Here is a 27,107-nt window from a genome sequence, read left to right as displayed (position 1 = left end):
GCATATCTATCAAGCACATCTCTAAATACACACCTCCAAATTCCCCCCACATTTAAGCACATATCTCCCCCCACATACATACATACAAAGTCCTCTAAGCACACTCACACACTTACATTCCTCCACATACACTCCCATGCACAAATATTCAGACACACCTTTCCACATGAACATACAGTCTGGGGCAGATTTTTAATCCTACGTGCATGGGGTACATTTGTGCGCGCTACCTGGCGCACACAAATGTACACCCAATTTTATAACATGTGCGCGCTGCCACGCGCATGTTATAAAATCCGGGGTCGGCGCGCTCAAGGGGGTGCACACTTGTGCACCTTGCGCGTGCCAAGCCCTAGGAGAGCCCCGATGGCTTTCCCCGTTCCCTCCAAGGCCGCTCCGAAATTGGAGCGGCCTTGGAGGGAACGGGGAAAGCCTTCCCCTCCCTTCCCCTAACTAACCCACCCCTACTTAAATCCTCCCCACCTTATTTTATTTTTTACACTTGCCTCTTGCAGGCGTATCTTGCACGCGCCGGCCAACTTTTTTCTTTCCATTTATCGTTCCAAAGAAATTACATTAAATAGACAATGTTGTTGACATTGTCCATGACATGTTTAATGAATGCACATCCTAAGTATAACTGTGCGGTTTCTTCACCCATCTTCAGACCGATTCAATACTGACCCGATAAAAATATGTATACAAACTGGATGCATGTTTTTTAACATGTGCACAATCACCTCTCCTGGGTGTTTGATGTAATAGGCAAATGGACTGCCATGCTAAAAAGGACGTGCTAGGGATAAATTGTACATCTCTAATGCATCCATGTCATCGAGCACCCATGAAAATTGGCTGTGTGTGGGTTAGGAAAAAGGAAGGTCAATTTTGTGAGCGTCCATCTTCCTAACCTGTGTACAGCCATGGGTTGGGAAAATGGATGCTCGTTAATTCAACATCCATTTTCCTAACCTGACTGCCGGCAAGACATTTTTGTTTATTATTAATATTTTTTTACGTTACTCCTTATTTTGGTTCCTCTGACTTAATATCACCATGATATTAATGAGGTCATTTCTGATGATAAAAATGTGCACATTGGGCACACATTTAGTTTTTACATAGGGGGATAATAGCTAATAACCTCATCAACATGGCATTTACATGTGATAAGTGCTATTAGGTATGCGATGGTTTAAACACACATCTTGGATGTGCTAATCCCCTTATTGTATAATGAGTTATGGGTGCACGTCCAAAACGCGATTCCAACCGCGGGTTAACCTGTGAACTAGCCTGAGTGCACAGTATTGCATCAACCTGTTTAGGAAGGCAGCATAATGCTTGAAAGTTAGTCATAGATATTTGAGTTAATTCATTAAAAGGTATCTGTAGAGAGGTTATGTAGCCTGCAAGCTGGTTTCTGTGGGGTTACTAGGGATGAACATTTATTTTGTTTAATTGTGTTACTTTCTGTAACTTTCTGTGACCAAGCTCTCGCAACTACTGCTGAGACTGTCTCAGTATAAGTACAAGTCTGTATAGAAAACAAGATGTCCACCAGGGGGAATTGAGGGGAAGAAAGCTGGGAAAGCTAGAAAGACAGTGTTTGTGGCTCACAGTGCCACCTGTACGCTGGAGGTACATTCAGCAACAGAACCTCACACTTGTTAAAGTGCCACATGGCTGCTAAATAAGTCCCACTCACAAAATGTAAAATGTCCCCCAGGGTCCTTGGAAGATCCCAGCCCATCTTTCTGCTGCCTCTTGAAGCAGCCCACATAGTAAAATACAAAATAAAAATAAATCCTTTGAATAGCATAAGATGACACCTCATCCCCTTGCCTAAACCCCTTGCCTTTGAATAAAACAATCCCTGATTCAACTCTCCCCAGGCATCTCCCCACCCCTGCTCTCCTGGATCCCCCCTTTCCATAAAATAGAATTCCTGGTGTCTAGTGGCCCCCTAGTCCTTCCCAACCCCATACATAGGAAATGGGCCCCTATGGTTTGGAAGACCCCAAACCTTACCCCCAGACCCCAAGCTATACTTTGACAAAATCTCCCTGGTGATTCAGTGGTGGCCTGGAATACCCAATAGCTCCACGCCAGTCAACAACATTTTCCAAAATGGCACCAACTGACATTTGCCTTTATAATATGATAAGGATCAAGGCAAATCAGTGCTATTTTGGAAAATTGCATTGATCATACCAGAGCCTTAGGGGTGCTGTAGTCCATCACTGGATCATGCAGTATGTCTTCTGAAGATATGGGGGTGGGTCTTGGAAGGGAGTTAAGCCATTAGACTGCCAAGGGCTTATTTGTACCTAAGGGGGTCTGGTGTGTGAGGGAGGAGGCCACTAGGCACCAGGGATGATCTATGGAGTGGGAGGACTAGCTGCAGCATAATGGGATTGGAGAAGGAAAGTAACCGCGGATGGGGTTCGAACCTGGGGAGGTGAAAATTTTGGAAAGGGGAAGGATTTGTCAAGAGGCAGGGCATCAGCATGTCATTCATTTTTTGTATTTTTGAAACTTTTAGACCTGCTGGGCTGCTTCTAGAGGCAGTGGTAGAGCAAGGGCTGGGGTCTTCTAGCATTATAAACTGCTTGCTAGCCCAAGGAATCTACCCCGATGAGTTAAAAATGGCATCCCTCAAACCCCTTTTGAAGAAACCCAACCTGGACACAAAAGAACTCTCAAATTTCAGACCCATCTCCAACCTCCCTTTTCTCGCTAAACTCACAGAGTAAGTGGTCAACACACAACTCTCAGACTACCTGGAGGACCACAAAATCCTACACCCCTCCCAATACGGTTTCCGTAAATCATCCAGCACAGAAACCCTCCTCATCTCCCTATCAGACCATATTCTCATGGGCCTAGACAAAAGGCTCTCTTTCCTTCTAGTCCTCCTAGACATCTCAGCAGCGTTCAGCACTGTGAATCACGCCATCCTTCTAAATCGCCTCTCCAATATAGGATTATAGGTATTCGCCCTCAGATGGTTCAACTCCTTCCTCAACAACTGAAGCTTCAAAGTCAGAATCAATAACAAAGAATCCCCAAGCATCAAATCAACTCTAGGTGTACCCCAAGGCTCATCCCTTTCACCTACCCTCTTCAATATCTACCTACTGCCCTTCTGTCAGTTGCTCACAAACCTAAACTTAATACACTATCTTTACGCAGATGACGTTCAGATCTTGATCCCCATAACAGAATCCCTTCCAAAAACACTCACCTACTGGGAAAACTGCCTCAATTCCATTAACCACCTCCTCACTAGCCTGAACCTGGTTCTCAATGAAGCCAAGACAGAAATCCTTCTCATCTCCCCCGACCACTCAACCCTTACCGATCAGACATCCCCCAATTCCCAGATCACACAAGTAAGAGACCTGGGAATAATCCTTGACAACCACCTGAATCTAAAGAAATCCATCAACACCACCACTAAGGACTGTTTCTTTAAGCTTCAAGTTCTGAAAAGACTCAAGCCCCTTATTCATTTCCAAGACTTCAGAACAGTCCTCTAGTCAATGCTATTCTCCAAAACTGACTATTGTAACGCTGTCCTATTGGGGCTCCCCATCTCCGCCACCAAACCGCTACAGATGCTCCAGAATGCAGCAGCTAGAATCTTAACTAACACTAACTGGGGATCTCACATCACTCCCATACTCCAAAACTTGCACTGGCTGCCAGTAAAATACAGAATCTTGCACAAGGCACTCACCATAGTCCACAAAACCATCCATAATCAGCTACCACTAGACCTTCAGATCCCACTCAAACTCTATTCATCCTCAAGACCCATCAGAGAAGCATATAAAGGAACCCTACAGATCCCACCAACTAAATCCACACGTCTATCATCCACTAAAGAACGTGCATTCTCCATAGCGGGCCCTACCATTTGGAACAACTTACCGACTGACCTAAGACTGGAACCCTGCCTTCTAACCTTTCAAAAAAAACTTAAGACTTGGCTTTTCCTCCAAGCCTTCCCTTAATTGCTAAAACATCAACATTCCTCTCAACTAGGCTTTGCTCAACTAACTAGACGCTCTGCCGAGTCTCAGTATATTTATATTAGTCCTCTAGTTATGCTGTCCTCCTTCTTCCCAGCTGCACTAGCCCCCCAAGTTTGATTTCCTTGTTATATGTATCTTTTTTGCTTTCTGCTTTTTGATTTCTTGTTCTATGGTTATTTAGTTAGTCCCTAAGTTCCATGTAAACCGATCTGATATGAATCTTTTCATGAAGGTCGGTATAGAAAAGTGTTAAATAAATAAATAAACAAAGAAACAAATACATAAATAAATAGATAAATCATGTAGAAAAGATTTCTTCACTTTAGGGGATTTATTTTTCAGGACACAGGAGGACAAGCCTTGTTATTGTATTATCATAGAATTATTATATATTAGCTGTATTGTATGTATTTGAAAAATGTATGCATGATCATGCATTTAAAGCAGTTCATTTTAATAAGGGACAGATTTTTAACAAAATATTGTATGATGTCGCAAATATCACACAATATTGTGCAAAATTGGTATATAGTGCAATAAACAGCATTTAAGACATAATACAATTACCTTTGTCACAACTAAATAAATCTACCTCTTAGTTAGCTGGAATGCACCACCTCACCCCCTATTTATCTGGCTAACATTTTAGCTAGATGGCTAAACTTGGATGATGAGCATAACTAGACTGGCTAAACATGAACTTAGCAGAACAAATAGCACGGAATATGAACTTCATTAAAACTTGGTAATGAAGGACGGAATATAGAGGGATTATGTGAGCTGGCCTTAATGGGGTTAATAGTTTTTCCTCTCAGAGGTCTAAGTGCAGTTGTTTTGTAAGTTCAGGAGAGCTAGACATAGCACTGTAGAACTTGCTGGAAGGCAGTTGTGTTATATGGTGAATAAGCATATCTTTTGGAACAATTGGCCTCAAGTTTGTTTCAAGGGCTGGACCAAGCAGTTCCCAAGCTAACATTATCAACATGTTTTGGGTTTTTTTTTTATTATTATTTTATCCTAACTTCTATATAGTCAAGTAAAGTAATACAGCAACCATAATACATTGCTCAATACTTTAAAATGACTTGCAGCCTTTTCTCTGTTTATGCCTTTCTATTATCTTAACAGCAGCAATCTATCTTCCTGCTATACCAAACATAGTATCATTTTAGTATAGTTAGAAACATTTCTCCAATAATATAAAAGATATACAGTGCAATAAACTATTTGCCTTCAGAGAGGACTTTTGCCATAAACATAAAACAAGTAAAAAGCTTAAAGACTTAAGAACCATAAAAAATAAGAAACAATATTCAGTAGATAATGACATTTCTTTTATCGTGTTGAAAAACTGTCAAAAACATTATTAATAAGTTACAGTAAAAGCAGCAGTGATAATGATGTAGGTGATTGTAATAATATACTTACACTGCTGATACAGAATAAATAACTGAGTCTCTACAGGTAGTTTCTTTACTGGAGACCTTTTCACCATGGATTCTGACAGCTCCTATAGTAAGCTTTTCATCTCATACTATTATTGTGGATCAAATTCTCAAGTATTCTTTTCGGTAGACAATTATTTGAGCTTGGACATTTTAAAAATATCCTGGTGGATATTGCTCTTTTCTCTGTTGTAGTCAGATAATTCCTGCTGGAACTGTTGTTTATTGTGTTTGCAATTCTTTGGCTGTTTTCAGGGTAAAATATATTATGCATAATGCAAAATGTTTTCATGTCTACCTTTTCAAGTCTGCCTCTCTTCCAAGTGCCAATTTACCAGCTATGTCATGTGCCTTCTTCAGGTTCCTTATAAATGGTTGCAAACACTTCTTGGCAGGGATTCTAATAAACTTATGTCATTCTGAGAATTCTACATCTCCAATTTCTAGATATGTTCTAGTGACCTTGAGATCTGTTTTCTATTCAGTCTTGTGATAATATACTTCATTTTGTGCCATCTCTTCATGCAATATCTATACCTGGAATAGGTAAATCAGTCATGACTCAGCTCAGGATACAATGAATTGGTTTGCAGAGAGACAGAAAAATGCAGCTTCTGCTTAGATTTTCTTGATTTAACATATCTCATTTTTTCGATTTTACAGTAAGTCTCCTTAAATATGCCATAAAAGCTGGCAAGGACAGCAAGATGTTCATGATCTTGGCACCTCTTGCTCATTATTTCTGACTTTTTTTGGATCCAACTGCTGTAACTTACAATATAACTTACAATAGTTCATTTTTGAGGCACCCTTGTTCAGATGTGTAAGCTGGATCGAAAAGGAAATCAAAGTAAAGTAAGGGTTAGCTTAGATTTTGATGAGGAGGAAAATGTGCAGAAACTGAGTAAAATGAAAGGCTCTTTATTTCATGCTCCTGACATTACACCAGTCAAAGAGTTCCGGAGGCAACAACTGAGGAGGGAGAAAACTAAATGTATGTTTCACAATGAAAGTTCCCCTGAGGACATCTTAACCAAACAAATTACATATAATATTAATCTAATACAGTATATGACCATATACAATTAAAAACCAAAATGAATTAGTACTTGATTTATTTTTGCCATAAGTGAAAATAGTCCCAATTCTAAAAAAAATTTTTTTCTTAAGAGCAACTTCACTAATCACCACACCTATTGCATCTCAAAATGCATAGGGAAGACACTTTTCAAAGTCATTTACTTAGGTAAATAGCAATTTACCCAGGTAAAGTGGCCTGACTGAAAATTATCCTCCTCTTTCCATTTAAATTATGTATTAATTTCAATAGCATGCATACATTGTTAGATTAGGAAGCGTGCCTGGAAGTGTATTTAGAACAGAGAAGAAAAATAACACACTTTTTGAAAAGTGAACACACTGTTTAATCTTCCTGGCCACCCACACAAAATGTGCACGTGCAAACTATCAGGCCGATACAGTAAGGAGCGGTAGGAAGAGCTGCGTTAGTGCCGGGCGCACCCGCGGTTGCCGCACACACAGTCCGGCTCAACTACCGCTCAATACTGTATTTAAATTGCTTGCAAATGCAAGCCGCGTCCAAGAAGCGTCCGTGAAACATTAGGCCCGCGCAACCCATTTTACTGTATAGAGCCATTTTGATTACTGGCAGCTGAAGGCCTGGGAGCAGATAATCACTCCTGGTCACCTGTTGGATCACCAGGGATTTTTGGTGAGTCATGGGGGGGGGGGGGGTTGCTTTATATTTAATTAAATTTGAAAGGTTGGCATGGGTTTGGGATTTTTTTTCTAACAAAATATGAATGAAAAAAAAATCTGATCTGGGGGTGTTGGACTGAAATGGCCCACCCCTAATCTGAAGATGAAATGGGCATGATACAAAAACCTATGAACATCTCTACAGGTTACCATACCACAGCATCTGCTCTAAAGTTCTTCTTTTTCTTCTATTCTCTATAGTCCTAGCCTGGATCTCCTACAGTGTCTGGGTACCCAAGGGCTCAACCTGCGGAAACCTTGACTGTTATTGACGAAGCTTCAGCTAGCCTGTGTCTTCTCGTGTGCTTCACCTACTGGTGGCAGGCACTCTCTGGGTCCGACCAGAGGGCCGTACCAATCCTGCACCAGGCCACATATATACTATATTTATTTTATTTATTTAAATGATTTTATATACCGACAACCGTTTGCACATCGTGTCGGTTCACATATAACTTACAACCAAAGTACATATAGGCATTGCCTTTACAAAGAACAGTAAGCAAAATAACTCTAACAGAACAATAACTAGATAAATTGAAGAAGGGGGGATTCAAAATAGGAGTGACTGAGGGGGGGTGAGGGAAGGGTAGAACAATGACACATAGGGATGGGTTATGTACAGGGTTTAGAGAATCATTCGTTATGTACACTGGTAATATACAAAGTTATATAACCCCGAATACAACACTCGTTCAAGTGGAGGTTGTATATGAGGTTATATATCATAACATTCTTTATATACAATGGTTAAGCGATGCATTTGTGGTTCCTTATTGGGGTTTGTTTGGTTTTTTTTGATTAGGAGGGAGATGACGGGAGGGGAGGGCTAGAGGGGTAAGTGTTAGTTGTAGGTCCTGAGAGGGGAGTGTTGGTAAGTGATGATGACAGGGTTAGAGTGTTAGTAGGTGATGATGATTGGGGGTATGCTTGGAGGAAGAGCCAGGTTTTGAGTTTCTTTTTGAAAGTGGGTGTGGAGGTTTCGGTGCGAAGGTCAAGAGGCATAGAGACGCCTGCAGGTATATGAGTCCTGCTTCTAGGATCCTCCAATGCCTTGCAATAGGTTCCTGGGTGTTGCCTGTGGTTGCTGCATTCCTGATTATATTCGTCCTGCTTCTGCCTGTTCCCCTTGCTGTTGATTCTTCTGGCTCCGACCCCTTGGACTGGCTCTGGATCATGTTCTGGCTCCGACCCCTTGGACTGGCTCTGGATCGTGTTCTGGCTCTGACCCCTTGGACTGGCTCTGGATCGTGTTCTGGCTTTGACCCGTGGACCGGCTGTGAACCTCTCTGGATACCGACCCCTGGACTGGCTGCGGACCACCCTTGGACTTCGACTCCGGGACCGACTTTGGGATTACCTACGACCTGCTGGAGGCGCCAGCCGTCCGGAACCACGACCTGCAGGAGGCGCCTGCATCCGGACCACCCTCTCCTTCAGGAGTCGCCCAAGTCCCAGCGGCTGGGTCCCTACGGGCTCCTCCTGGGGGGACTTCGGCTTCCAGGGTGAATCTCCTAAGTCCCAGCGACCAGGCTCTTAAGGGCTTCTCCCGGGAGAGCGCTGGTTTCCAGGGTGAAGATTTTTCAATCTTCAAGCTCCCTCTTCGTCCGTCCGCCCACGGGGTACCGAGTCCTTGGTCGCATAGGGTTCCACCATAAGTACTGGGTCTCAGCCTGCTTCAAAACTCCGAACTGCCTCCTGGTTGGGACAACTAAAGTAGACTTCTACAGCACTTCATTTTCTGTCCTAACCAGCCCAAGGGTCCACCAACATAACAGATTGCAAGGCCATGGATCCGGTGGACCTTGCAGGTTTGAAAGCCATTCCTGGTTTAGCTCAGAGGCTGCAACAACAGCAAGCATGTCTTGACAACTTGACAGCGACAGTGCAAGCCTTAGCCGAACGCGTCAGCGGGGCCATGGCTGCCAGTGCTCCCTCCTCTGTAGCGGGGTCCTCTCCTGCAGCTCCCATTCCCGTCCAGATGCCAGCACCTTCACGGTTCGCAGGGGACGCAGGACGCTGCCGAGGATTCTTGAACCAATGCTATATCCGGTTTGATCTTCTTCCGCTTCAATTTCCCACTGACAGAGTCAAGACCAGTTATATCATTTCCCTTTTGGATGGAAAACCTCTGACCTGGGCGTCCAATCTTCTCGAACGCCAGGATTCTCGCTTGAACAACCTGGTCCAGTTTGTATCTGCATTTAGACAGCACGATCTCCTGCCGCAAATCGTTTTCCGTCCGGAAAATGGCGCCGGCAGGAGATCGACTGCAGGAGGTCGTTCAGCGGGGGTTCTGGACCGCCGCTGAACGACCTCCTGCAGTCGATCTCCTGCCAGCGCCATTTTCTGTACGGAAAACGATTTGCGGCAGGAGATCGTTTTCCGGACCCCTGCTGGACACCCAGGGACTTTTGGCCAGCTTGGGGGGCCTCCTGACCCCCACAAGACTTGCCAAAAGTCCAGCGGGGGTCCGGAACGACCTCCTGCAGTCGAATCGTGTTGGTCTATGGCCACCGCCATTTTGCGCCACCATTTGGAAAAATGGCGCCGGCTGAAGACAACACTATTCAATTGCAGGAGGCCGTTCCGGACTGCTGCCGTTCCGGACTGCCGCTGGACCCCCAGGTAATTTAAGGCATTTGGGGGGGGTTCAGGAGGGTGGGGGATTTAATTTAAAGGGTCGGGGGTGGGTTTTAGGGGGTTTTAGTGTGCCGGCTCATGATTTTCATGATTTTCACGATACTTTAAACACCCAAACGGCAACAATATGATTCCCTCCCCCTCCCAGCCGAAATCGATCATTAAGACGATCGAGGACACGATTCACATCTCTAATATCTAATATAAAGTGGTGTTTTCCAACATAAAATACCAACAACAATATCAGACAATTGGGAATGTAAAAGAAGTTAAGGGACAGATTGAGGTGAGGAGTAGAATAGAGTTGAGGGCTATTAATAGTTGGGTTCAGGTTGATATGTGTGTGGGAAATTGTTAAGATGTTCATATGAACTAGTAAATAATATATCAACATTAGGGATTGATATATATGATTGGTTTTATGTAAAAAATTGAAAAAATTAATGTCTTATTGTATTTCTAATAAATAAATTGATTTTAATATAAGACAAGATTTCTGGTATGGTTAATCTATAAGTAACAGTGCTTTTTTTCTTTTTCCCTAATTATTTATAATTGGGATATTTTTTGTATATATATATATATATATATATATATATATATATATATTTATTTAGATAATTTTATATACCGACAACCGTTTGCACATCGTATCGGTTTACATGTAACTTATAACTAGATGTTATAATATATATATATATATATATATATATATATATATATATATATATATATATATATATATATATATATATATATGTTATAGATATTAGGGATGTGAATCGTTTTAGGACGATTAAAATTATCGTCCGATAATTTTAATATCGTCTTAAACCGTTATGGAACACAATACAATAGAGATTCTAACGATTTATCGTTATAAATCGTTAGAATCGTGAGCCGGCACACTAAAACCCCCTAAAACCCACCCCCGACCCTTTAAATTAAATCCCCCACCCTCCCGAACCCCCCCCAAATGACTTAAATAACCTGCGGGTCCAGCGGCGGTCCGGAACGGCAGCGGTCCGGAACGGGCTCCTGCTACTGAATCTTGTTGTCTTCAGCCGGCGCCATTTTCCAAAATGGCGCCGAAAAATGGCGGCGGCCATAGACGAACACGATTGGACGGCAGGAGGTCCTTCCGGACCCCCGCTGGACTTTTGGCAAGTCTTGTGGGGGTCAGGAGGCCCCCCCCAAGCTGGCCAAAAGTTCCTGGAGGTCCAGCGGGGGTCAGGGAGCGATTTCCCGCCGCGAATCGTTTTCGTACGGAAAATGGCGCCGGCAGGAGATCGACTGCAGGAGGTCGTTCAGCGAGGCGCCGGAACCCTCGCTGAACGACCTCCTGCAGTCGATCTCCTGCCGGCGCCATTTTCCGTACGAAAACGATTCGCGGCGGGAAATCGCTCCCTGACCCCCGCTGGACCTCCAGGAACTTTTGGCAAGCTTGGGGGGGGCCTCCTGACCCCCACAAGACTTGCCAAAAGTCCAGCGGGGGTCCGGAAGGACCTCCTGCCGTCCAATCGTGTTCGTCTATGGCCGCCGCCATTTTTCGGCGCCATTTTGGAAAATGGCGCCGGCTGAAGACAACAAGATTCAGTAGCAGGAGCCCATTCCGGACCGCTGCCGTTCCGGACCGCCACTGGACCCGCAGGTTATTTAAGTCATTTGGGGGTGGGGGATTTAATTTAAAGGGTCGGGGGTGGGTTTTAGGGGGTTTTAATGTGCCGGTTTTGCGATTTTACGTTTTTTCGATTTTTCACGATTTTTCACGATATTTTACCCCCCCAAACGGCAACAATACGATTCCCTCCCCCTCCCAGCCGAAATCGATCATTAAGACGATCGATGACACGATTCACATCTCTAATAGATATATATAGATAGATATATGTTATAGATATAGATAACTTATAACTTATACTATAACACTCACACACACACACATATATATATATATATATATATATATATATATGTGTGTGTGTGTGTGTGTGTGTTTAAATATACACACACATATTTACTTATTGTGTAGTATAAAAAATATGAAAAAAACATCACATTACAAAAACACATTATAAAACATACAAACAAGGCGACAAAATTATTTTATTACACAGCAGAGAAACCTCTCCACTCAGCGTTCATGCCATGATTTTGACTCTTCTCTCCTTCTTGCCATAATTTTAGTGAGTTACCCATGGAAAGCAATCAAAACTATTATATTTCACTAAAATAAAAGTTGTTTTTTGTGCATTTGATATTTTATTTTTAACCTCTTTGTAATTTGTTAACCACTGTTCAATTTATCAATTAATGATCTGGAAAGCAAGTGAAGTCTGAAGTGATCAAATTTACAGATGAAAAAAAGTTAGGATGGTTAAAGTTTGGGCAGATAGTGAGAAATTACATAAGGACTTGCTGAGACTAGGGAACTGAGCCTCTAAAATGGCAGCTGAAATTTAATGTGAACAAATTTAAAGTGAGGAATGGGTATAGAGAAACGTAACCCTAATTTTAGATACTCAGTGAAGGATTCCACATTAGGTATAACCACTCAGGGAAAGGATTTTAGGGATCATTGTAGACAGAACTTTGAAATTCTCAGCTCAGTGTGTGGCAGTGGTCAAAAAAGCAAACATAATATTAGGAATTATTCAGAAAAGAATGGAGAATAACATGCTTCTATATAGATCAAAATATCTATTAAGGGGGTCATTTGCTATGCGGATCGCACGCGGTAAAGAATGTTTTGCACGCGAAGATTCCTTTATCGCGTGCAATACCAAGATCGGGGTGGAGTCAGGGTGGCATTTGCCCCAGAAGAGGAGGAGTTGGGCGGCACCGAGGCTGATGCCATGAAGACTTTGCAGACATTGAAAGGTATGCTTCTTTATCACTGCCAGTGTCGCGCCAAATAATTACATCTTTTATGGTGTAGTTATTCGCTGCCGGCTATCGCAGGACTGTCGTCCCCCCCGTTATGGTGGGATTCATGACACTGCACTGTTTTTGTAAATCTATGCATAAGGTAGCAGATTTTAAACTAATGGGAGGGAGAGAGAGAGAAAGAGAGCACCTCTGAATAGAAATTAAAATGTCACTATTTATACCACTGTAAGAGGGGATATTTTTAACTAGGTTTGGGGTTTGGGGGTGTGGAGTAGGTTTCAGAGGGTGGTTTTACATACACAGTCAGAGGTACGAACAGAGAGGTTGACATTAGGGATGTGAATCGTTTTTTGACGATTTTAAAAAATCGTCAGATATTTTTTAAATCGTCAAAAATCGTTAGAGTCGCGATACAATAGAAATTCCCCCGATTTATCGTGAAAAATCGTAAATCGGGGGAGGGAGTAGGGCGGGAAAACCGGCATACCAAAACAACCCCTAAACCCACCCCAACCCTTTAAAATGAATCCCCCACCCTCCCGAACCCCCCCAAAATGTTTTAAATTACCTGGTGGTCCAGTGGGGGGGTCCCGGTGCAATTGCCCGCTCTCGGGCCATTGGTGCCATTTTGGCTGCCACTAAAAAAATGGTGCCGATGGCCCGATAAAAAAAACCCCACCCGACCCTTTAAATTGACCCCCTTATCCTCCCCTACCCTCCCGACCCACCCCCCAAAAAACCTTTTAAAATTACCTGGTGGTCCAGTGGGGTGCAGGGAGCGATCTCCCACTCTCAGGCCATAGGATGCCACTAATAAAAATGGCGCCGATGGCCCTTTGCCCTTACCATGTGATGGCCCTTTGCCCTTACCATCTTTAAAGATGGCGCAGGCCATCCAGTGCTCCTACCATGTGACAGGGGCCGGCCAATGGCATGGATTCCCTGTCACATGGTAAGGGCAAAGGGCCATCGGTGCCATTTTTATTAATGCAGCTGATGGCCGGAGAGTGGAAGATCGCTCCCCGTGCCCCCACTGGACCACCAGGTAATTTTAAAATGGTTTTTGGGGGTTCAGGAGGGTGGGGGAGGGTTTTTTTGTTATCGGATCGGGCGCAGCCGATAACAAAAAAAAAAAATCGAGCTGGACGATAAAAATTTTAAGATTTTGAATCGAAACCGGAACCGATCAAATTCCGATTCCGATTCACATCTCTAGTTGACATCATTGAAGATTTTCTATCGTTTGAATCGATGAAAGGTACAAAAGGAGTTTATTTGTGCAATGCAACCTCTATCTATCCCTCCCTCTCTCTCTCTGGCTGAACGGAATGTGTAATAACCACCTTTTCCGGTAATGTGGGCACAAATCACTGAAAAAAATGTGTAGTTATTTCTGGTGTTAGATACCATGTTACTCTATCACATTCCATGTTAAGAGCTGCTCATTACCATTAACTTCTCCCATGCCTAGAAAATGTGAAATTTGCTTGCTAGCACATATTGTGCTATTTAATGTGTGCATTAGGGTTTTATTGCAAGTGTTAAGACCCTAATGTGAAATAATAAATGACCATGTTAGCTGGGTTTAAAATGAGTTTGGACAACTTCCTGGAAGAAAAGTCCCAAAAATAGTTATCAACCCTGTGACACAAGTGATAATTCCATAACGCACGTGATAGTTATCACAGCATGCAGAGGAAATGCAAATTTGGCAAATTTATTCAAAGGGATGGGATTGGGGAGGGGTTTGGATGAGATTAATGAAAATGAGGGGCACTATCGCACTGTCCGATAGCATAATGCACGCTACTGCACGCTTTTTTGCAGGCGTTATGCTGTGCAATATGCCCAAAATGGCCAAAACGTGATTTATCATAAATATTGCAAATTCTGTTTTGGACATAGGAAGAGGGGAGAGGAGTAGAGTTATAGAGAGAGAGAGAGAGAGAGAGAGAGTGAGAGAGAGAGAGAGAGTGAGTAGATAGGGTAGCACACATAGTAGTCAATTATTTATACTGCTATAGGAGGGCCAGCTAGTAACTCGAGGTGAGGTTTTGGTGGTGGAGTAGGGTTTTAGGACCATTTTTCATGCAGATTGAGACATACAAACAGCACAGTAGACCTCAGTAAAGGTTTGATGTCATTTGGAGTGAGGAAAGTCACACAAAGATGAAATTTCTGCAATGTTCTCTTGCCCTAGCTTGATGGACTCTCTACCAGACTATTATCATGGTAGGGCGAGAGAACATTGAAGTAATCTCATCTTAGTCTGACCTCCCTCACTCTAAATGACATCAAATCTTTACTGATGTCTTCTGTGCTGTTCATACATCTCACTCTGCATGTAAAACTGGCCCCAAAACTCTACACCACCACCAGAACCTGACCTCGAGACTCTAGCTGGCCCTCCTAAAGTGATATAAATAGGTGACTACTAGGAGAGCTCTCTCTCTCTCTTTCTCTCTCTCGTTATCCATGTAATCACATTTCTGAGTTTTAATTTGCAATATTTGCCAGTTTTTCCTGTGGAATTTTGGAATTTGCAAAAGTTATGTAAAATCACTAATGAACTGAAGAATCACATTATATATACAGAATATTAAAAATAAGATATATTCAGCTACTAACAAGACTAACAAGACTAGTTGGATTCTAAGGTGCTTACCTGCATTTCTATATTTATATTTAAGTCCGTACTTTTTTTAAAGCATTAAAAGTTTGGCTATAAGTGGGTAGTTTTGTCATGTTTCCCATGACAAAATAAAATAATAGAAATATAATTGCTTAAATATGTTAAGATATAATGAGTATTTAAAAGAACCTTACCAGTGCCGCATAATTATAATACAATGTATCTAAAAAAAACCCAATCTCATTTATGTAGGTAGTTTGCTGTAATACAATATAAGGAAAGTTTAACATTTTTTCTGTAATAAAAGTATTTCTTTGGTAGGTTAGAGGAACATTTTTCGTAAGAATTTGTAAAGCAGCCTTTAAGCGACATATTAAAATGTAAATTTAAGAACATCAAACAGGCTTACTGAAAAACAGCTAATTGAATTTGATACTCAGCTGCTAAGAGGCTACTTGAGCAATTAAACCTATTCACATGAAAATGTATGAATCCAAATATATTATTTTGAAAAGATAAAGGATTATCCCAAAAGTAATATTTTCAACATGAAAGTGATCACAGAATGAGTGGTATATTTAATTAAACATGGCTTTGTTTTTCATATTATGGACCAGATTTATGTTTGGGGCAAAACAAGTGCAAAAAGCATGCATGACAGGCTGCACAATTTGAGGATAATTCATCTTTTACTAAAGATTTAATTTTCATTAACTCTTATATGGAAAAATGTCCATAGGAGAAAAATTGCATATAATATAAGGGAAGATTTTAAATGCCAGGGGCACATAAATCGCGGCTTTACGCACGAGGCTGGGCCTTACGTGCCCTGAGCAAAACTTCCAAGAGGCCAGGCCATGAGCAAAAAGGCCAGGCCATGAGCAAAAAGGCCAGGATGCGCTCAAGTGCCAGGCATCTTGGGGCGAGCCAGAAGGCATGTTTTGGGCAGGGAGGGGCGGGGCAGGATGGGACAGCACCATTGTTCGCTGTTCTGGAGCCTCGCGCACCGGCCAGTTGCCGGCGTGTGCAACTTACTTCAGCTCAGGAGCTGAAATAAGTTGTGCCAAAAAGGTAAAAAAAAAAAAATTAATAATTTAGGGGTTGGGAGGAGAGGGGAAGGGGATATGTGAAATGAATATGGAGTACTCCATTGTATATGGATGTGTAGTAGCCTGGGGTGAGTTGGGTTTTGATGCAAGAACCAATTTATTGACCCAACATTATTGACCCACAGGAAAAAAAGCCATGTATTCTAATAGCCATAGTATGGGAAATTAATTCCTGGATCTAAAATCAGTCATTGAAGAGGCTGACTTGGATGTAGTGTCTGTCATGGAGATGTGGGATAAGGAAAACAAAGACTTGGATTATACATAGTTATATCAGGCTACAATGTATTTGGGAAGGACTGTGTAGGAAGAAATGGTGGAGAAGTGGCCCTATATATATATATATATATATATATCTATATATATATAGATATATATATATATATATAAGCAACAGAACTGCAGGGCTTATGAGGTAAGTAGGATGCACAGTGGGTTAATCTGGAAGGAAGGAAGAGAACATCTATTTAAATTGGTGTACAATGCAGGCCTCTATTGCAGGAAATAAAAATGGATACAGAAAATCACAAAATTGCTATGAAGGTGGAGGTCTATTATTAGATGATTTCAGTTTGCTGAATGTTAATTGAGATATTCCAGCTGTAATGTCTTCTAAGAAGCAGGAAAATAGTGGATTCTCTGCAGGGAGAATTTTCACAACTAGTAATGGTACATACACAGAAGAGGGTGATACAGAATCTGGTTTTTACCAATAGAGAAAGTGCATCTGAAGTCATAGTGGAAGATCATCTTGGATTCAGTAATCATTAGATGGTGTACAGGGATGGATTGCAGGCAAATATCATCCCGTGGGTTTTTTTTTTAAACTGAGCCACGAGGAATCTGTCACTCACTCTTGCATTTTTTGAGCAACATGTGCTTCAACAGCTCCCAAAAGTACACCAAGAAAATCATTGAAAGATACATCTGGAGACTGGCAGAACTGAGGCAAAAAATCTCCAAATAAAAATTCACATTTTTCATAACTAAGAAGAGCACATCCTAGACCGGGGGTGAGCAAACTTCTATCCATGCAATGGGGCCCCTACAAGTTTGGTTACATCTCTTATATATTCTGGATTCCTGGCCTGTTATTAAAGTCTTTTCCAACCAATCAGCAAATGAACTAGTTGCCAAGTAATGAGACAACCACACTGCCAAGCGGTGTCTAAGACATACTCTTTTGCTGTGGTGCTGCTGCTTCTCTTGTGCTTAGTGACTGCCACCTGGGCCCAGCACTGCTGAATCATAATGTAAAACTTGATGCTTATTGTCAGCCCTCCCTCAACATGCAGCAGCCCCTCTACCTTTCCCCTTCTAACCCCTTCTTAGCACCCTCACTCTTCAGAAGACTCACCATTTACAGAACCAGCTGCTCCCCAAAGTTCAGCCCAGCCACCTCAGATAGAAGACTCACTAACATTGCTCATTCTCTCCCTTTCTGACCGTAGCCTGCTCCACTTCTAAGGTCCTTTCCCACTCCAGCACATGCTCATTGACTGTGTGCTAAACAGTCTGCTGCTTTTATGGTTCCCTAGCCTCTGCTCTGCCTACCTGCTCCTGGGGAAGTGAGGACTAGAAGTGAACCATACTGCCTGCTTCCTCCAGGGCTTAAAAAAAGAACAACACTAAACATTTTACTGCTGCAGAGAAAACTGAGGAGAGCCTGGCCCATGACAAAATAGCTCCAAATTAAAATTCTGCTTTTCCACAATGAGGAGAGAGGACTGGCACCAGAGTACTAAGCAACCTAAGCAAAGCTTATTACCATGCAACTCCCAACTCCACCATACATACACATGCACACATACAAACAATTAAAAATTATGCATTTGTAATAAGATTTTACATGAAAAAAGGACAACGTAGAGTCTTCTGAAATAAAAAAATAACAATATGTTTATTACATTTGTATGCATTTTTGTGGTGCCAACAAGAAAACCCTGAAAAAAAGCAAAAAAGACACTTGGAACTCATATGGTATTAGGCCAATTGTAACACGCAGTGAGTATGGGCTTGGCCCTCAGAAATGTATGAGTAAACTAAATTAAAAGTAAACCTCCCATACAAAAACAGCACTAACTGCCAGCACTCAAACAGTAACAATCCTACATATGAAAAGGCCCCACTGCAAGCCCTAAAACAGCAATAAATTTCCTATTAGGAAAACAGAACAAGCCAAGCTGTTCTGTTTGCCATAATAGAATACTTCACCTTGGTCTGAGATAGGCAGATACAGACAGACCCTCACCAAATACAGAATAAAAAGAGATCATAAAGTATAAACAGAAATGTGCAGACAAAAACTGAACTGGAAATACAGCAAGCTAGATACTGTATACAAAAAAACAGAAACATTACTATTCTTCATAAAACAAATAAAACCAAGAAATGTAAAACATAATAGTAAAACCACACTTAATTGGAGGTTTTGGGGAATGGGGCGCAAATAGCCATAGCCTCGGCAAAGCTCACATCTCATGTGTAGAAGTGTTCTTATCAGTGTCCGTAAATTCTCTTGACAGTTACATGCAGTGTTAGATTTCATACACTGTCATAATAGTGATGTTTCAAATTGTGTTTTGAATCCCATGTGTTTGTATTTTTCCTTGCTATATCTATGGTGTACAAAACCTTCCAATAAAAATGATATAACCAAAAAAAAAACAAAAACAAATATTTAAAAACAGCTGATCAATAGAATATCCAATAAATAAAAACTCACATTAAAAAAAAATGTGTTAATTTTTTTGAGGTTATTTGTGAGACACATCATAATACACCAAATAATTAAAATTAATAAGGATATAAAAATATCCCCTGCTCTCCATAACTAGGAATGTTTGATTTCCATTCATCCTAAGATTGTTGTGGATTAGCAGGAGGAAGGAGGTGCCTTTTCTCATTTTCTTCTTTGGCCACCACTAGCCTGGTCTCTGACAGTGGCTTACAGTCTGCAGACTCTCTGTTTCTTTTTTGCCCAAGGTTGGCTTGGGCTCCAAGTATGATGGTGGCCCATAGCACACCGCCTCTGTTTCTTTTTTTGCCTGCCACCCACCAGGGTTACAAGAGTAGATCGCAGCCCATAGCCTCTCTTTTTCTTTTTTAGCTGCCGCTGGTCTGGGCTCCAGTGGTGGCTTGCAGCCCTCAGCCTCTCTGTTTCTTTTGTGGCTTCTGCAGATCTGGCTCCAGTGGCAACCCACAGACCTCATTCTCTCTGTTTCTTCTTTGACCACCACTGGCCTGAGCTCTGATGGCAGCCCACAGACTGCAGTCTCTTTGTTTTTTCTTTGGCAGCTGATGGCCTGGGCTCTGGTGGTGACTTGCAGTCTCTCTTCTCCAGTTTTGGTCCAACTGGCCAGGTGAGAGCTGTGGCTCTTATTGGCCATTCACCAAACCATGGAGATACAATAGTAGTCAAGCTACCTCCTATTACCATGTGGCCAATTTGACTGGCCCCCTAGGGGATAGCCAATCCCCCAATAGGCCAATCCACCCTGATGGTGTGGTTCAATATTAAAGCACAGGTAGTGATGGTTCATTAAAATGTGAGGGTCCAGGTCTTCAGAAAATCTAAATTTTTTAAAATGAGGGAGTACTACAAGGAGTCATTGGCAGATGGGAAAATCTAGGTGAATTAGGAGAGCAGTGGGCAAAACTAAAAGGGAATATTGAAAGGGCAAATAACCTTTTTATTAGGAAGTAAATAAACACAAAAGGAAAAAGTGGTTTTCTAAAGAAGGTGCTAAAAAGGTAAGGAAGAAAGCTTTAGTGTTCATAAACTACAAGAGATTGGAGGGAATGGAAGACAGGCAACAATATCTGGAAAGGTTAAGGGAAACTGGAAAAGTAGTCAGGAGACCAAAGATGCAAATGGAAGAAAATAATTGCTAATATGCTTGCATGATGATCAAAACTATTTTAAAATATGTTATTGATAGGAGGGAGTGCAAAAGTGGCATTATAAGACTTAGAGATGAAGGGGAGTGATATGTAGAGGCAAACAAGATAACATTGGAATGTATAAATAAATATTTCTGTTCATTGTTTACCAAGGAAGGGTCATGAGTAGGACCACAGAAAACAGACACAATTAGGATTGGAAGTATGGTAAATCTCAAATGATATTCAGAACTGTTTTTTTGAGGAGCTAGCTAAACTTAAAGTAGATACATTTATCAGATCAGATAGGTTATTTCCAAAGATATTAAGGGAACAGAGAAGTTCTACTGGCTGGCATTTTCAATGCTCCTTTAAAGTCAGGACTAGCACTGGAGGTCTGGAGACAGGTGAATGTGATTTTTCTTCACAAAAGTGGAGGTATGGAGGAGGCTGGGAACTGTTGGCTGGTTAGTTTGACCTCCTGTGATTAGTAAATTAATGGAATCTCTGCTAAAACAGAGGATTGAGCAGTTTCTGGAATCCAATGGATTACAAGATCTGAGGCATCATGGTTTTACCAGAGATTAGGAATGTGCATTTGTTTCATACGTTTCATATGTTTCCTATACAAGCATGTAATATGAAACGTATGAAACATATGAAACAAATGCACATCTAATTGACATGTAATGGGAAATGTATGAAATGAATTAAACAAATGCAACAAATGAGCACCCCTTCCAGAGATAGTTCTTGTCAGATAAACATCGATTAAGGCAGAGTGCTAGATGTAATGTACTTGGATTCAATAAAATCTTTGACACATTTCTGCATAAGTAACATCAGTAAATTGAGGGCCTGACATGGCTAGAAACTAATTGAGTGGGAGGCAGCAAAGAGTAGAAGTAGTAAACAGAGTTCACTCCAAAGAGAAGGACCTTACTAGTGTTGTGCCAAGGGATTGGTCATTTGACCGGTTCTTTTCAACATTTTTGGAAGAGATATTCTGGAATGACTAGTGGGAAAAGTTTGTCTCTTTGTGGATGATAGCAAAATCTACAACAGTGTAGACAGCCAGGAAGGGGTGGAAACTATGAGGCGAGAGGGAGTGCTAACAGCATAACTTTCATTTGCTGCTGATAAGTTTGGACTTGTTGAGAAGAGCTTAAATATTTAGAAAACATAATTCTTGGAAAGATAAGCTATTACTGGCTGTTTATATTGCATAATAATTTTAAAATTAGTATTTGCCATGTAGAATTGTCTGGGTAGTGGATTGTAAAATATCATATTTGCTTGTCTGTATTAGAATTGTGAATTTGAAAAGGTCACTTATTTGATCTGAGAAAGTGAGAGTTCTTGTTCCTGGGTAACTAGTCACTAGTTTTATTCCCTCCTCCCACTCCTCCCAGTCTCATTTTTTTATATTTAGATTACCATCACAACTAGGAGAAAAGTCTTCAAAATAAATCAGTCATTAAAAGAAAAAAAACTTCAATTAGATTTTAAGACACCTAATCACATTTAACAATCCTTAAATTGAGACATACCTACTTAAATCAGCCTTTATGACTATCAGCTAAACACATTAAAATGTAGACAGAAGCCCAGCATCTAAATGGAAGCCATCCAGTTACTTGCACGGAGTACCAAATGAATGTATCTGTTGAGGTATGCAAGCAACCAATGCAAAGAGCTTCTAGCTCTTAGAGAATGAGTCTGATCGCTGGAGGCCAGAATGGCAGACTTGAAGGAACTGAGTCAGACAGAGAGATATATAAAAGACACTTCAGAGACATAGTAGAGCAATCTCAACTCTTGTTTAACAGCTCTTGTAAGTACTATTGACATAGGAAAGTGCAGGAGGGAGATTCAGGAGGCTAAATTAAAACCTTTAGGTAGGAAATTGAAATCTAGAACCTCCAGGGTTTCATTCTCAGAAATGCTTCCATTCCATGCATAGGGCCCCAGAAGCAGGCCATGGTCAAGAGTTTTGATATGTGGATGATAAATTGGTGCAAGGATGAGAGTTTTAGGTTTAACAGGAACTGAGGAACATTTTGGGGATGGTGGAGCCTATTCCAATGGGATAAACTCTACTTTAGCCAGACTGGAACCAAGTTGCTGGTGCTAACTTTTAAAAAGAGAAAGAACAGCTTTTAAACTAGGACATGGAAGAAAACTGACAGCATGCTTGGTTCAGAGGGAGGTAAATTAAATCAATGCTAGCAAACCAAGTAAGTCAGAATTGCCTGTTAGAGAGGTGGTTGTAAAATCAGAAATAACCCAGATGAATTTAAATAACAAGAGCACACAAGTAAAAATGACTCCAAATTGCCTGCACCATCTGATGTAAAAATAGAAAAACAAATGAAACTACTTTAAAATATCATCATGCAAATGGAAGAAGCTTGAAAAGTAATAATGCAGAGTTAGAATGTAAGGTGCCAAGGGAAGATATAAACATTTAAGTCATCTTGAAGACCTGGTGGAAGGAGGATAATCAATGGAACACTGTGATTCCAGCATACAAATTATATTGTCATGGCAATGTACATAACATTAATGAGGGGGTGGCATTATAACGAAACAAACTGCAGTCAGGAATCCTTATTGGATAGAAAGTCCAAGGTTAAAAGAGAAGAGTATAGGGCACTATAGCATGTTCATGGAGACAGACATGTTTTGGTGAGGATCCTGCCACCCTGGAGCTGTTCTTTATTTATCTCCCTTAACAATACTGAGATCATAGTGTAGATGAAGTAATAAGGTACCACACTCGCAGATACAAACATTTTTATGGAACTCTGAGGGTGAGAAATATCTGTGGGACAATGAGCAGTCGCCATACATGCAGCAAGCAAGATAGGCCCATTACAAACTTCTGTTGTGAGACTGAGGATGGTGATGGATCAGATGTGGACGTGAAAGCAAAGCACAGGTACCTGATCACACTATGATGACCCAAATAATGTGTGAAATTTAGGGATTAAGGGCTGACGTCACCAAAGAGCTGGAAGATGTGAATACATTATTATCAGCGCTCAAGGAGCACATGGACAATGTATGCCCTAGAGTGGAAAAATTAGAAAATTGGATATCTGCAGTTGAAGATTTGGAATCTTCTGCAGCAAACTCGCTGTCAGCATTAAAAAATAAATAAACAGATGAAAAACCTTGAGGAGAATGCCATTGTCCTGGAAGACTGCTCCCGCAGATCCAATATAAAAATTATTAGGTTTCCAGAGAAAATGGAGGGTCAGAGAGTCAAGGAATTCTTAGAGTGACTTTTCCATGATATCTTACAACTGAGGGATAGGGTTAGGGATAGGGACCCCCCCCCCCACCTAGACATCAATCAGAGTCATTGAGTAGTGGCAACAACTTCCCCCAGGTCTTCACTGTTTAGTTACATCAATTCCAGACCAATGAATGGGTCTTGAGACAGGCACAGAAACTAGATCCCTTTACATACCAGGGAAGCCATGTAGCCATTTTCCTATATTACAGCACAGCCACACAGAAGTGGCAGGTGGAGTTCACATAGATAAAGAAGCTCCTGTATGAATAGACGATGTTCAGGCTTCTTTATCTGGTGAAGTTGCTTGCCATGTAAATGGGTCCTTTCACATGCCACATGAGGTGATGGAATTTTACACAGGCTAAGGAGGGGACAACTTTACCTTGGCAGATGGATTCTGGCCATGTGTACTGGTGATTAAGCCCAGCAAAAGAGGTTAGAGGAAGCCCTACCATGAGAAACCTGAACTCTCCTGACAATATGAATGAGAGCCTAGCATTAAATGACACAATTAGTGGCTTAGTTTGTCAATGTGTACAGGATCCTTGACTGCAAAGCTAAATGCAGCATGCAGTCTCTGCAATGCTGATAGGGAGAGATGACATGACCAACAAGGGACAAAATGACTAATAAGAACATTTTTTTTAGCAAGGTCTTTTGGGAGAGGAAAGCAGAGCACCTGTCTCTCAAATGACACCTCTCCAGATGATCAATATCCTTTTAGTTAATACTCACACAAGTGCATGTCTTGCTCTTTTCCCTTGTATGGGCAGGGGGATAGATAGATGTCGGGGATAAAGGAATTATGTATGTATCCTAGAATATTTGATGGGAACAGTTTGAGAGGGTAAATGGGAAAAAAGGAAGGGCATTATGCTTCCAGATTGGAGTGAGATGGGGGGGGGGGTGTTCGGAAGAGAGGGGAGATTTGAATGCGGCACTATCCTATTTTTGTATTTTCATTGTCATAGACACTTTTAGAGATGTGAATCGTGTCCTCGATCGTCTTAACGATTGATTTTGGCTGGGAGGGGGAGGGAATCGTATTGTTGCCGTTTGGGGGGGTAAAATATCGTGAAAAATCGTGAAAAATCGAAAAATCGTAAAATCGCAAAACCGGCACATTAAAACCCCCTAAAACCCACCCCCGACCCTTTAAATTAAATCCCCCACCCTCCCGAACCCCCCCCCAATGAGTTAAATAACCTGTGGGTCCGGAACGGCAGCGGTCCGGAACGGGCTCCTGCTCCTGCATCTTGTTGTGTTCAGCCGGCGCCATTTTCCAAAATGGCGCCGAAAAATGGCGGCGGCCATAGGCGAACACGATTGGACGGCAGGAGGTCCTTCCGGACCCCCGCTGGACTTTTGGCAAGTCTTGTAGGGGTCAGGAGGCCCCCCACAAGCTGGCCAAAAGTTCCTGGAGGTCCAGCGGGGGTCAGGGAGCGATTTCCCGCCGCGAATCGTTTTCGTACGGCAAATGGCGCCGGCCATACGCGTATGGCCGGCACCATTTTCCGTACGGAAAATGGCGCCGGCAGGAGATCGACTGCAGGAGGTCGTTCAGCGAGGCGCCGGAACCCTCGCTGAACGACCTCCTGCAGTCGATCTCCTGCCGGCGCCATTTTCCGTACGGAAAATGGCGCCGGCCATACGCGTATGGCCGGCGCCATTTGCCGTACGAAAACGATTTGCGGCGGGAAATCGCTCCCTGACCCCCGCTGGACCTCCAGGAACTTTTGGCCAGCTTGTGGGGGGCCTCCTGACCCCTACAAGACTTGCCAAAAGTCCAGCGGGGGTCCGGAAGGACCTCCTGCCGTCCAATCGTGTTCGCCTATGGCCGCCGCCATTTTTCAGCGCCATTTTGGAAAATGGCGCCGGCTGAACACAACAAGATGCAGGAGCAGGAGCCCGTTCCGGACCGCTGCCGTTCCGGACCCGCAGGTTATTTAACTCATTGGGGGGGGGTTCGGGAGGGTGGGAGATTTAATTTAAAGGGTCGGGGGTGGGTTTTAGGGGGTTTTAGTGTGCCAGCTCACGATTCTAACGATTTATAACGATAAATCGTTAGAATCTCTATTGTATTGTGTTCCATAACGGTTTAAGACGATATTAAAATTATCGGACGATAATTTTAATCGTCCTAAAACGATTCACATCCCTAGACACTTTAAACATATACCCCGTGAAGCCTAGGGCCTAAGTTAGTATGCTTTCATCGCCTCACTGTTATGAACAGGAGGAGGACATCTGCCATGATGAATTGGTGACAAAGTGCACCACATGGACTTTAGAGAGTGAACAATTTCTCGATATAGGGTGGGGTAGCTTATGAGAGGCAACCATTCATTGAGCACTGCAGAACTCAGATACAGTATCAGAGTGGGGGTGTTCAGGTGTTAGAAGGGAGGGATAGGGAGGAAATATGAGTTTGGAGGAATGGAAGGGGAAAGACAGGGGTGAGGGGGCATTTTTCATGGTTTTGCTTCTCTACCCATCCATATAGATGGGGTTCCGATGTGCAGTTAGTAGAGAGTGGGGAAGGGGGGAAGGGGAGTATCAACAAGCAGTCTGGGGCATGAGAGGAAGAAACCAGTGTGGGAAGGAAGATCCCCTTATATCCCCATGTGACTGCAGTTATGTTTTGGGAAGGGGGATGGGTGTTAGGTAAATTGTAAAAAAGTGTGGCAAATATAGACCTAACATTAGACTGTTGCTGCAGACAATGAGCTAACATGTTAAATGTCAAATGTCCTGTCTTGAAGCTAATATAATATCCTTCAATCTAATAGAAGCAGGCAGTACTATAAAATGTAAGCATATATTAAACTATTTGAGGAAACAGAATATGAAAATGGTCCTCTTGCAGGAGAAACACTTAAGGTACATGGAATTCAAAAGTAGGGGGTATGTATTCTGGTGCATAAAGCACTTCCTACGCAGGTGCATAAGCAGGTATTGAACCCGGACAGTCATTATATAATATTGGAATATACAGTGTATAGGGAGCACTTCATATTGGCAAGTATTTATGCCCCATGAAGGTCATAGATAATAATTTATAGCTCTAGTGGAATCTCTAGAAAACTTTTCCACACTGCCCATATCACTGGATGTGATTGGAACATTTGTCTGGACCATTGATGAGATAGGCTTTCTGGACATGGGAAAGTTAAGGGCCAGGCAGAGGGCCTTCATGTGTTGATGGACAAACTTAGACCTAAATTCATCAAAATGATATAAAATGATATAGCAGAAATAGCTCAAGCGATAAAAAAGTGGGCATGGTTAGGTTCATTTCCCTGCCCCCACATCTCATTGGTAATTTCCACAACACGTGATACATTTATCGCATCCACGCTATTTTTTGCATCACAGGTAGGTAGAGAG

This window comes from Rhinatrema bivittatum, chromosome 5 (genome assembly GCF_901001135.1).
Source record: "Rhinatrema bivittatum chromosome 5, aRhiBiv1.1, whole genome shotgun sequence".
Lineage (NCBI taxonomy): Eukaryota > Metazoa > Chordata > Amphibia > Gymnophiona > Rhinatrematidae > Rhinatrema > Rhinatrema bivittatum.
The sequence above is the reverse complement of the archived record's forward strand: the minus strand, read 5'-3'. Positions refer to the sequence as shown.